The sequence below is a fragment of the Contarinia nasturtii genome, unplaced genomic scaffold (assembly GCF_009176525.2).
Source record: "Contarinia nasturtii isolate CC-2019 unplaced genomic scaffold, AAFC_CNas_1.1 Cnas_scaffold_993, whole genome shotgun sequence".
NCBI lineage: Eukaryota > Metazoa > Arthropoda > Insecta > Diptera > Cecidomyiidae > Contarinia > Contarinia nasturtii.
Window position 1 is genome coordinate 105,146 of NW_022198340.1, and position 11,908 is coordinate 117,053.

Sequence of the window (11,908 nt, forward strand, 5' to 3'; positions counted from 1 at the left end):
ATGATGGTGGCTGATGAAGGGTCGATCTCTTTTGTTCTTTCATCGTCGTTTGATGGCAGCGCTTCTCTTAATTCTTTGGTGAGATACATTCGATTTTGTGTACTATCTTTGAGCGTCGACAACGATATCGCTCTAGTAATTATTATAACAAGAATAACGATGTGAATCTTCTGCTGACGAAAGTTTCACGACACTTTATTTTATTCCTGTGTGAATGCTGTAGATCTTGTTCGGTTTATTAGGAGTAGGAAAAAAACAGAAGCCGATAAGATATTCGTCGGTTCGGTGTTTCATCATTAAGAGTCGAAGATCTAGAAGTGCCGCCCTCAACCAAACAGCCAAAACCCATTTATAAAATCACCCAAATCGATTTATTATCATTAAAACAAAAAGTTAAAGAAACGTGATGCGCGACAAGATGCACTCCAAAAAGGAAATCAAATATTACTCAAGTGTATTTGAACGCAGCGAGGTAAGCTATGCGTGGAAGAAAGAATGCCAGTTATCAGCGATGATCTGTTAAATCAATTTTCTAGCTTTTCATTGAAAATTTATGGTTTACATCCCATCTTTATATGTTTGAATATGGCTGTCAAATAAGGCAGCTAATGAGAACCAAACTCATACACACAATAAAAACCTATTCGAAACCAGAAGTTTAACGTTTGACAAATGGGCCGGCAATCGTAATATGCGTTCACTGTTTTCATTAACCGCACGACAACCCAATGAAAACATATATATTTATTCAAAATAATATAAAAAATGTGTCCTTTCCGCTGTGGTCCTTATTGTGCTCTCATTTCACATTTGAAAAAAGAGAAAAGAGAAAAACGTTTGGTTCTTAGATATTGGGACTGATTAAAATTACAAGTCTTTTTTCGAGCGTGTTTTTCTCTTTCGTTTCTTGTGCGTATCGATGTTGTTCATAAATTTGGTGTGTGTGCATTTTTTTTCTCATACTCATCGGGCTAATCAACAAAACGGAAAAAAGTCTTTGATCTTTGGTCTGTGTGTATGTGCCTTCGTTCTAAAGATTTTGCTGTCGGTTTTTATTTTCGTTCTTTGCTTTTTGCTCCATTACTTTTATTTTCATTCTTCCCATTGTTCAACCATCTACCATTTCTCTCTCTCTCTCTTGCTCTCTCCTTCCACACACACTCAAATGCAGACATACGTGTGCTAAACTCTACATTGATTTAGCGCGTCTCACTCTTTGGCCCAATGGAATTTCCGAAAAATATAAATTTCATTTTATATTCTCAGTTTGATTTTAATCGAAAAGACAAACGGATCGCAAAATTGTTTTTTTTTTCTACATCTTCTTCGGCGCACAGGAGTCAAACAAATGTAATGCCCTTACGATCGATTATGTGGCTTTAAACCTTTTGTATACAAGCCTGGTCAAATACATGCAGCCAAATGCCAGAGTTTAAAATCAGAATTGAAAATAAACTAGTCACACACACATGGTTCGGGTTTATTTTTCGGTCACAAAAATCGCTGTTATGGTAATTTATTTAACCGGTCGTGTGTTGTTTTTGTGTTTTTTCTTATCCAACTTTGGGTCTCATTATACCGAAAAAAATGGAATGAAAAAAAAAGATGATTATGGTTGTCATCAACTTGAAACGACAATTGTTATGCCGCAAAATTTGTGATTTAGATGACGGTTTTTTTGCGCGATTTAATTGGCGCTAGAGAATCGGCGACCTAAGTCGATACAAAAAAGACTTTTCGGTCATTTCTTTTCAAACGGGAAACCAAATTAGATAACCTATAAAAACCAAATGCCCCGATTTCTTTGAACATTGTGCATTCTTTCTCTCGTTGAATAGAACGCCACAAAAAAAGACGCGCTTAGAAGTCATTCTTTTTTATGTCAAAATGTTGTATCGTATTTCCAACTAAAAGTGCCTCAGCTTTGCGTAGCGCCATTCGTTCAACATTCTTTTCTTTTTCTCAGACACACACATGGATACGGTAGAAAAACAGGAATTTGTTCAAATTAGCCAAAAAATCTTTGTCTGACGGAAGAGCAAAATATTTCATGGTCGATAGAATACGAAAATCCAGAATAGTGTGATTTATCGGAGACTGTGTGCGGTTTTCTTGTTTAACAGGACGTAATCAAAGCGGAATGTCTCATGCTTCAACAAAGTCTGACTCCGATTACAAAAAAAGAGGAAACTCTGTGATGAAATAAGAAGAATTGATAGCACGTTTTGGATTGTGTCGTTGAAATTACTGCGTAAATCGTATGAAGTGAGTGTCTCATTTATGAAATGCGCCATCGTTTGTAATTCTAATCCATTTAAATGTGTTTATCTGTGTGTTGGGGAAAAAATGCTTTCGCCGGCATAAATCAGGCGACAAGTGAATTGTTTCAATTTTCCGTTGAATTTGAGATAACAAATGATGCAAAGGGAGCGCCGAGAAATACAACCGGAATGTATAACATGCAAGAATTGAATCATATCTGATTTTCTGCATAATTTTAAGTGTATTATATATTTCAGCCGTTATGTCTGTGATATGTATGTGTTTTTTTTATTTGGAGCGAGTTGGATCGAGTTTCATACTGTTCATGTTTGAAAACACACATCAATCCTTTTTGCTGAGCCATCATTTCCTGTGGCCAATGTTCAAAGAAGCAGTTGCAAACGATACACAGAAGGAGTTAGTAACAAATAGATTCCAACATAACACAAGCATATTTATTACAATAGATTTTTCATTTTTGTTCAATTTTCGTCGATGTCGTCTCCAAAAATTCATTGAAATTTCTACAAAATTACACAAAATTTCAAATAAATTTACAGATATTTTTCACTTGTTACAAGCATATTTACTTTCTCGCAACCTCTCTATGTCTCTCACTGTGTGTGTTAGTTCGGATGTTTTGGCGTCGTAGCCATGGTATTTATATCCGCCCATGAGATACGATAAATGAGAAAACCAAAAATATAAACGAATTTTGTGTAGTTGTAGTACAATTTTTGATTTGATTAAGTGGTGTACATTTTTTGACGGGCGCCACCGAAAATATTCAGTTTTTATTTGAGTGACAACACAAATTGGATGATTTTCTGAAAATGATACATTTACGGGTAAAACTGTTCAACTTTTCAACGAAACAAATAGTGATTTCGAAAAATGGTTCTAATTCCTTATGGTTTTCACTTCACTCTGTTGTGTTTGCCATCACACATATGGTGTGTTATGATATTTCAAGAATCCATTGCATTACGATCAAATTGTTATAATCAAAAATCGGTTTGTGTCGGATCGAAAAGATTGAATGTATATATTTCGAGAAAGAGAAGAGAAAAAAATGTTGATCTAAATGATTAATTTTCATTTGTTTGTTCCAATCTGTTCGACATTTGGCTACTTCATATTTTTGCAGGCGTTTATAGCAGCACTCACTTATACATATATATAATCTGGATATCATCAAATACAATGGTCTACAACAACAAAGAGCAATTTATCTTGTATTTGTATGCAACATTAATGAAACGATGTCTGTTACACATTTTCGCTTTCTTTCCTCTTTTTTTCTCTGTTCGTTTCTTTCGTTTCGTTCGAATTGATGACTTTTTACCGCTTTGCCCGTGCACCATATGCTGACCGAAACGATGTTCGAGAACACGTAAGCACCATTCTCAGCACATGCACACTACCGATTTATTTATATATTTTTTGTTGTTTTTTCTCTCTTTTTTTTCCTGAGACTGTAAAAAAATACATCGATCATCATCTTGATGTGTTGCACTTGAATCGTATAGAAAAACCATTTAAAATGGTTTGTTTTATTCGATGTTCTTCTTGTCAGATTCTAGTGCGTGTGCTGAATGGCATGGTTTTTTCTCTTCTCTCTTCTCAATAATTTACCATAATATCACAGGTTGTTGAAACGAATATCATAATCGTTATTTAACTACAGACTTTTGATGAAAATAAACGAGAACATTTTTGCTAAAATTAATTCAATCAGAATAATATTTCGATGATTTTTGCAGTTCGCACATCTTTAATCGAAAATAAATTGGCACCTATTTCATCACATGTGACCTGAAAAAAAAATCAGCCGCTTATTACGTTTAAACGACTTATTACGCTTTCTCTTTCTCAAATGGATAACTGATTGCCTCTAAAATGAGTGAAGATACGAGTAGCGGAGTTATGTATCGAGCTAACGTCCTAGAACGTCCCATTTTATGGCTTCCGTGACTAATTTTTATTTCGCATTTTTATTTCGTTTCGGGATTTAGATTTAAATCTAAATCGAATTAGATACTCATAAAAAAAGCGGCAGTAGCCTTTCAGCGGTGCACGCAATTTCGATTGAATTTGATATTCGTGCGTTGTGTGATTTTTTACGATCCATTCGTGAATTCTCTTCGTGCGTGCCCATTTATTCGATGGATTTTTTTCCCTTTGCTGGTAGACGTGTGGGTAGCAGAGCGGCGAAAAGGATTTGGCATTTTAGTTGCTTTCAGCTAAAAAAAAAAATACAATTTATACATTTATTAAGCATAAAAAGTTGTATTAAGCGACATAAAAATGTAGTCAGGTCATATCATGAAGGAACAAAGCAATGAATTCATAAAAAAAGAGTCATAGGCTCTTTTTCTCTCCCATTTAAGTCGTAAAATGTATGTGCTTGCAAGGCAGAGAAATCGGATTTGAATGTAAGCACTAAACAGGAATTAGAAGTTTCAACCAAAGAATCCGCTTTATTGCGAATTGTTCAACCCGCATTAAATGCAAAAGAAAAATAAAAACCAATTCACACACACACACATGGCCGCATTTATGAAGAACAACTCAGTCAGTCATAAAGGGCTTAGGTAATTGGAGCCAATAAAATTCAATACTAGAATACGTACCGATGCATTAAACGTAAATTGGAATATTTCAAGTTTATTGTTTTATGCGGTTATCCCGATTTCGACATACGTTGCCATCATTAAACAAAAAGAGATTGACTTTAAATCTAGCATGATCAATTGCGATATTCTACGACGACATTACAATTATCTCCGAAGGTTATTTCTTGATAAATATCTCATCATCCAATTAGAATTCGATTTTTGTTTTTGTTTTGATTTCTTGGAGCGTTTTACATATCGACTGCAAATCAGGATATTTTATCAATAAAAAATATCGAGAATAAAATCGAACATTCAATAAAACATAAGCGAAAAAGTAATTCTAATAAATAAATAAAGTCTCATAAAACAAAACAATTGACATCGCTTCCATCGTATTTTCTTTTTATTTTATTTCATTCCATGCACTGGCGTATTTCATGCAAACTGAACATAAGCTATTTCTCAAAAAGTGATATCGTTCGGATCTAAATCATAAAGACAGTTCATGCGTATGAATTAGTCAATCAACATTGAATAAAGAAGAAGAAGTAGACAAACTTTCACAAAAGAATTGAATGAAAATCACTTTTTCCAAAAAAAAAAAAAACATTTTTAATATATTACATAGACATGCTTCCGGTGCGTTGGTTGCCATGTCTGTTTTGAATTGTTCTCGTTGAATTCGCTTCCGTTGAATTTACTCGTCGAACATTTTTCAACTGAAATTCATTTTCACACTCAATTTAAATACAATAAAGCCTCATCCACGCACTCAATAAGCGCCATTGTTGAAACTTTCTTCCCCCGACCTGATTCAATGAAAACTCGGTTGTAACAACGCGTTAGCGTGTCGCATTGAAAATTTCCAACACATCAGCCAATAATAAATAATTAAAAAAGGTGCGGCATTCAGTTCGCGCATCGTCAGGAAGACGGAAACTTAATTTACAGCTCTCAACTGTATGTTGGTGATGTGTTTTTTTATAGTACCACGTATGGTTTGAGCTGATGCCATTGAATAAAACAAATAATATTGAGTTATGCAGCCAATTTGTGCTGATGTCATTTCACCGAACGGAAGTTAGATGAACCAACTTAATAAATGTCTCTTCTTCCACTTATTGTCACTTCCTCTCATTGTATTACCGAAACGATAGCAATGTTATGCTTGCTATTTATCGATTATTTTTGTCATTTATTACCGGATTTTTGGGTGTGAAGAATCGAAATTATTGCAACTCATGCCATTGATAGATTCCCCTTTTTTTAGAACATCAGGCGTGAATTTGAGGCGACGAAAATTATATACTTCATAATAAGTGATTCTGTTGTTTTCGCTCGATTTTTTTTTAATCTCACGACAGACGGGTAGCCATTTTTGTTATGTAAAAAAAGGTAATTATTATTAAAAAGGACAAAGAAATACTTTCTTCATTCATTCATCAAGGTCGATCCAAAGTCGACCCGAAAACTTATTCGAAAAGAGGTGCTTTTTTAAAGTACGGTTGTCAATCTCTTGTTTTAAGCCAAAATCAAAGGTTAAATGAAATAATTTATAGGAAAAACTTTTCAACTGACCGCTGGCCTTCGTTGGCTTGATTCGTTTGAGATTTTTTTTTTATATATTGAATTCATTTTATTCAACTTTTATTTCGCCCTCAAAGTGGAACAAGCATTCACAAAACCCGCAGCATTCATTAATTTTGAAGCAGAAGATTCCGAAAGAACCGAATTTAACTTCGTTTTATTTTCTTTTATTCCGTTTCGCTTTGGGAAAATAAGTGAAGCGAGATGAGTATCTTGTGGAATTACTTTTGAAATATGACAAAGGTAGTGATGGTATGAAATTGAATTGCTGCAGGCGTCGTCGTTGTCGTCTTCTTTTCCACATTTAACAAACACACTTCGTTCGAAACTGGGAACTTTGTACAAATTGCGCAACGAACTTTTAAATAAAATGAAATGAAATAAAATCAAATAAATATGCTTGTGAATCAGTTAACAAAATACGGATCGAGTGAGCGAAAATTGCAAATGTGAAGAAAAAAAACTCAGCGTTCGATGCTTGTATTTATCCTCGTGAATGTGCCACCTTTTCCATGTTCATTACATTCACATTTTGTGCAGCCGAATGCATTTCATGTGAGCGGAAAACGTTTACTTTATTATCGTTGGTGCGCTGGTTGTGTGGGTGCGGGCGCTATGGATTCAACAAACCATTCATCTAGAAACGAACGTTTGCATCCATTCGCCTTGTGCTTCCACTTCAACCTATAGCGGATAGTTAGACCAATAATTTTGCTCTTTTCTCAAAAATGTCCATTCATTGCAATCAAAAGAAATGCACAAGAGAGAGCCAGAGAGGGCAAGAGAGCAAGAGAAAGAGAGAGAGAGAGAGAGAGAGAGAGAGAGAGTAAAAAATAGAGTACATCGAGAAGAAATTGCAAATGCAAAAGGAAGAAGTGCATCAAATAAAACTTCCAGAAAAAGTTGCTTCTGAGCAAATTACAGAAGAAGACGAGAAAAAAGACAAGCTTCGTAAGAACAACCCACGATAAAAGCATACGATGTTACTCAAGGAATAACATAGAAGATATGGAGTTTCCATATATTTTTTTGCTCCTTGTAATACCGTGTGTGTGTGTGAGTGTTATTTTCTTTGCATTGGTCGATGGAAATTTGTCCATATTCGATATTCTCTTGGGCAAATTGCTTTTACAAAATAAAATATTCAATAATTAGAAACAAAATGCAGCTGTATTCCGTTTTTTCATTTTGTATGTGTGTTGGTCTTTTTTTCCCATTCTGGTCCATCGGATGTTCGCTTCATTGCACATTCCCTTTTACAATTAAAAGTTTTGCTCTCACTTTTGTGAAGAGAGAAAAAGAGTAGAAAAAATCTCTTTATAATGATAAAGTCGAGACCGAAGGACAGTGGAGTGTGCTGGAGAAAATAGAGCAAAACGATTGCTGCTTTCAACCGAAAACCATTCGCCTTTTATGCATTCCACCCAATTCAATTGCATTTGAACGCTACCACTCTGTACAATGGCAGCAAGGGATTTGCTGGTGATTTTCGATGGTTCGCTGAATTCGTTGCAATTAATCAAAACTTCAATGCAATTATTGCACGTGTCATTCAGCAGCAACCGAGGTCAATCTGTGCAATTTAGTATAGAAATCGAAACAACGAACGATTCAATTTCCAGCCATGAAGCGTACGAAAAGTGTGAAAATGTTATTACTTCCAATCGAATTATTGGCAGTTGGCACGCCATTCCATTTCTTTCGTCACGCGGCACTACATAATAGAGAAGACGAAAAACCGAAATTCGAGATCATCATGCGCCATTTCATTTGTTCCTATTGGCTGATTTGTTCCAATGATGACTGAGTACAGGTTTTCCTGTCCAATTTTGTTCGTTCGCCTTTTGCCAATTTTTCAATAATTGAATCGTTCCTTCACACAACAAAATATGATTCAGTGAATGTGTGTGCATTTCCCTTGTAATTTATTTTTCCCGTATTTTTGGTAGGCGCCTCCGATTGGCAACAATACAAACCGAAAGCATATTTATTTTGATGCGTTTCACGAAAAATACTCTCTCACACACGCGTTCACAAAAAAAAAAATAAATACAGAAACATCAAAAACAACACATAATAAACCTCAATAAATGTGCGCATTTTCGCTTCATCGCATCATTGCGATTTTTTATTTCTGGCAAATATTCAATTGTGCGAAAGAGAAAATTGCCAACAGAAGTTTTTCCCTGAAAAAAAAAAAACGATTTTCGGTTCGAACGCACTTGTGCATAACACACAAACACACACATACAATTCATGAATAGATCGACATAAAACTTGTTCATAAATCAAGTTGAGCGCGCCAAAAAGAAATGCACAAGATACATGCATTCTTCTTCGAAATGAATTAGCCAAATGGTGAACATAAGCTATTTATTGAACAATTTCACTTCATTGTAGAGAAAAAAAGAAGCGAAACAATTGCATCGACGTAATGATGGACAAATCATTTCAGCACTACGATATTTTTTGACGCTTGTGATTGGAATTTGAACGCAGCAAATTGAATTTGAATGTAGCTTGCAAATTGTGCGGTCGATGATTGTGCATAAGAATTCGAGTTTAAAGAAGTTCAATGCAGGGAATCGAAAACATTCACACCAATAATGGCAACGATGATGTTGACTAATTTTAGCCCAAAACACTCTCACACGCACTCTATGCGACACATTAACAATTAAATATAGTACAATTTCATTTCAACTGAATCGGTTGCTATCGAGAATTTCATTCATTAAAATCTGCTTCATAATTGGTTTTGCTTCATTTAATCTTGAATTCCAACAAATTTCGTTCGGTGTTTCTTTTCGTCCTTCTATCGCATGTTATCTATTTTTATAAGTGCAAGTTGGCACTTGGCTTGGCGAACAGTTTCGATGATATTTGCCATTTACCGATTTTGTAACCGACGTCAATTCACTTTGCTCAGGAAGCACAGTGCGAATTACAAATTAAACGGCAACGATACACTTTTGCCGATTTTATGGCGCCAACGCGATTAACATATTTGAAATTCAGATGTATGAGTTTTGGCCAAAGCATTTACAAAATTCCACTTAAAAACTCTATACATTTATATATATGTTCCATGGTTCTTTTGTTAGCAAAAATGAAGAAAAGAGGCTTACACCGACTCAGAATTTTTGTGAAAGAAAAATGTTTGGAATAAAAATTACTTGAAATAAAGCCGTAGCTTTGTTCTTTTCTCTTCATTAATTAGTGATTGCAAACCTCTCAGTTTGATTGCGATGCAATAGAGTGTTCTGTGCGCTTATGTTGATCTCATTTCTCAATATGCGCAAAAAAAAACTAAAAGAATTTAAGTGTGTTTAACACACAGAGTTTAAAGTGTTCGTTTTGTAGTTTGAAATGTGGACCATATGTTTTGTGTTTCGTCTTAATTACACAGAAAAAAAGGAAGGAATCCATAATAAACTTCTGGCGCCAAAGTGATTAAAATGTTCAGAATTCACTTGGGTTTCTTTTGTATTAAATGTTTTCTATTCATTATACGCGCTTTCATAGTATCGCAAACGGAATGTCACTGAAAAGGAAGGCTTATAATTGAATGTAATTAAAGAATAAAAATAAAATGGTTGCTAAATTAAGTTGTTCTTTTTTTGATTTATTTATTAATTTGTAATCGAAGTTATTTCCAGTTCTTTTTACGTCTACAATCTTGATTTACATGTGGTCGCACTGCTGCGCGTTCGATTTCATTGAATTGATTTTAATGCGAAAATAATAAACTTTTCAAAGAGTTTATCAGTTTCCGATGGCAGCATCCAAAATGTCATTCGTTCGCATTTGTGAAAATGAGCGTTCGCGTTGCAGCATCAATTGTGTGTTAATGTGTTCAAATGTATTATCTCTCACGACCAAATGGACAATTGCCATTGCCACTGTTGCTCGCCATTCGGTCTGCTAACATCAGCATTAATTTGCACACAAAAGAGACAGCGGAAAAAAAAGACAAACACATTAAAATCCATTACAAATGAATAAATATCAATAAATTGCTAATTGCACAAGGCGCAAAACTAAAACATAAAGGATAAAGAAAGAGTGGGGAAGAGCAACAGTGTGGTTACTGTGATAATTTCAGATTGGTGTAAAATGTTAAACGAAATGGAATTCAACAGAACTCAGTGCAAGACAACAAACAAAGAGTATCAATTTGTCTTTTGATCAGTGTTCGTCTTTGTGTTGTTTTTGTTGCCATAAACTCACTTTAGCTCAAATTTGTATTCCAGTACTCATTAATGGATATGATAGCGCGTAACCGTCACAAGGGAATGGGAATGAGTAATCAAGTTGCATTGGTCATGGTAATGGCAAAGCCTAAAAATGATATCACCGCGCATTTTATATGCGACAAATGTATATCCATTCGACTATAAATTGTCGTTATATTCTTATCGCGCCATTTTCATGTTATCAACACAATTTATGCCTACATTTTACTGCTGCACTAATGCAGACACAATGTTCGTATTATTGTTGGTCGATTTGCTCGTCCGTGCTCGTTTAAAATATTCGATAGAACCCATTGTAAATTAACGATGTTTTATTTGTGCTGACCATTTGCGCATTATTTTTGCTTATTTTGCAACAAAAACATAATTATTTAATGGTCTCTTTTTCTATTTTAAACGTGAGAAATTGCAGAAAAACCTCATGACGTGGTGCATTTGATTTTCAGCATTCATTTTTTGAATTTTCAGTAGAAAAAAAGCAAAAATTCATTTCAATTAAATCGAAAAAGTAGAATATGACAGACAGATGGTACATGTGGTTTGGGGTACCAAATATTGCAATCATTTTTCATTGAAAACCCAAACACATGCACGATATTCAGGTGGATAAATCAAAGCGGATAAAAATGCTCAGAGCAAAGGTAAATAAATAAATTCCTTAATATTTCATATGAGTTTTTGGATAATCCTAGCTATGAATATGATACGAATGAGAATAACTGTGCTACTATCTCTCTTGTTCCCGCTTGTTGCTCTCAAATGACACACGGTAAAGGAATTTCCGACCAAACTTTCAAATCTCACCGATAAATGATACCGATGTCAACGTCAAACCGGAATTATATCTATCTGAAGAGAAATTTCCAAATCATCCGAACGAGAATCGAGTTGATCCGCAGATTTATGATGGAAAAAAATCAAAGCGATTTGTTTTGTCGCTGAGAAAATAAATCCGGAAAAATAAAGCGACCACACTTATACGGCCGATTGTGTAACAAAAAAAAAGCAAAATTAAAATCACACAAATCCAAACAATAACAGCATTTATTCTAATCATCCGTGTTGAAGAGCAGAAGACAGCTGCAGAGAGAAAGAGAGCAAGATGCGGAGAGAGAAGAAGCAAACGTCTGAAAATAACTTCACTTTAGAAGCGCATTTTCATACAATTCGTAAACGATAGTAAAA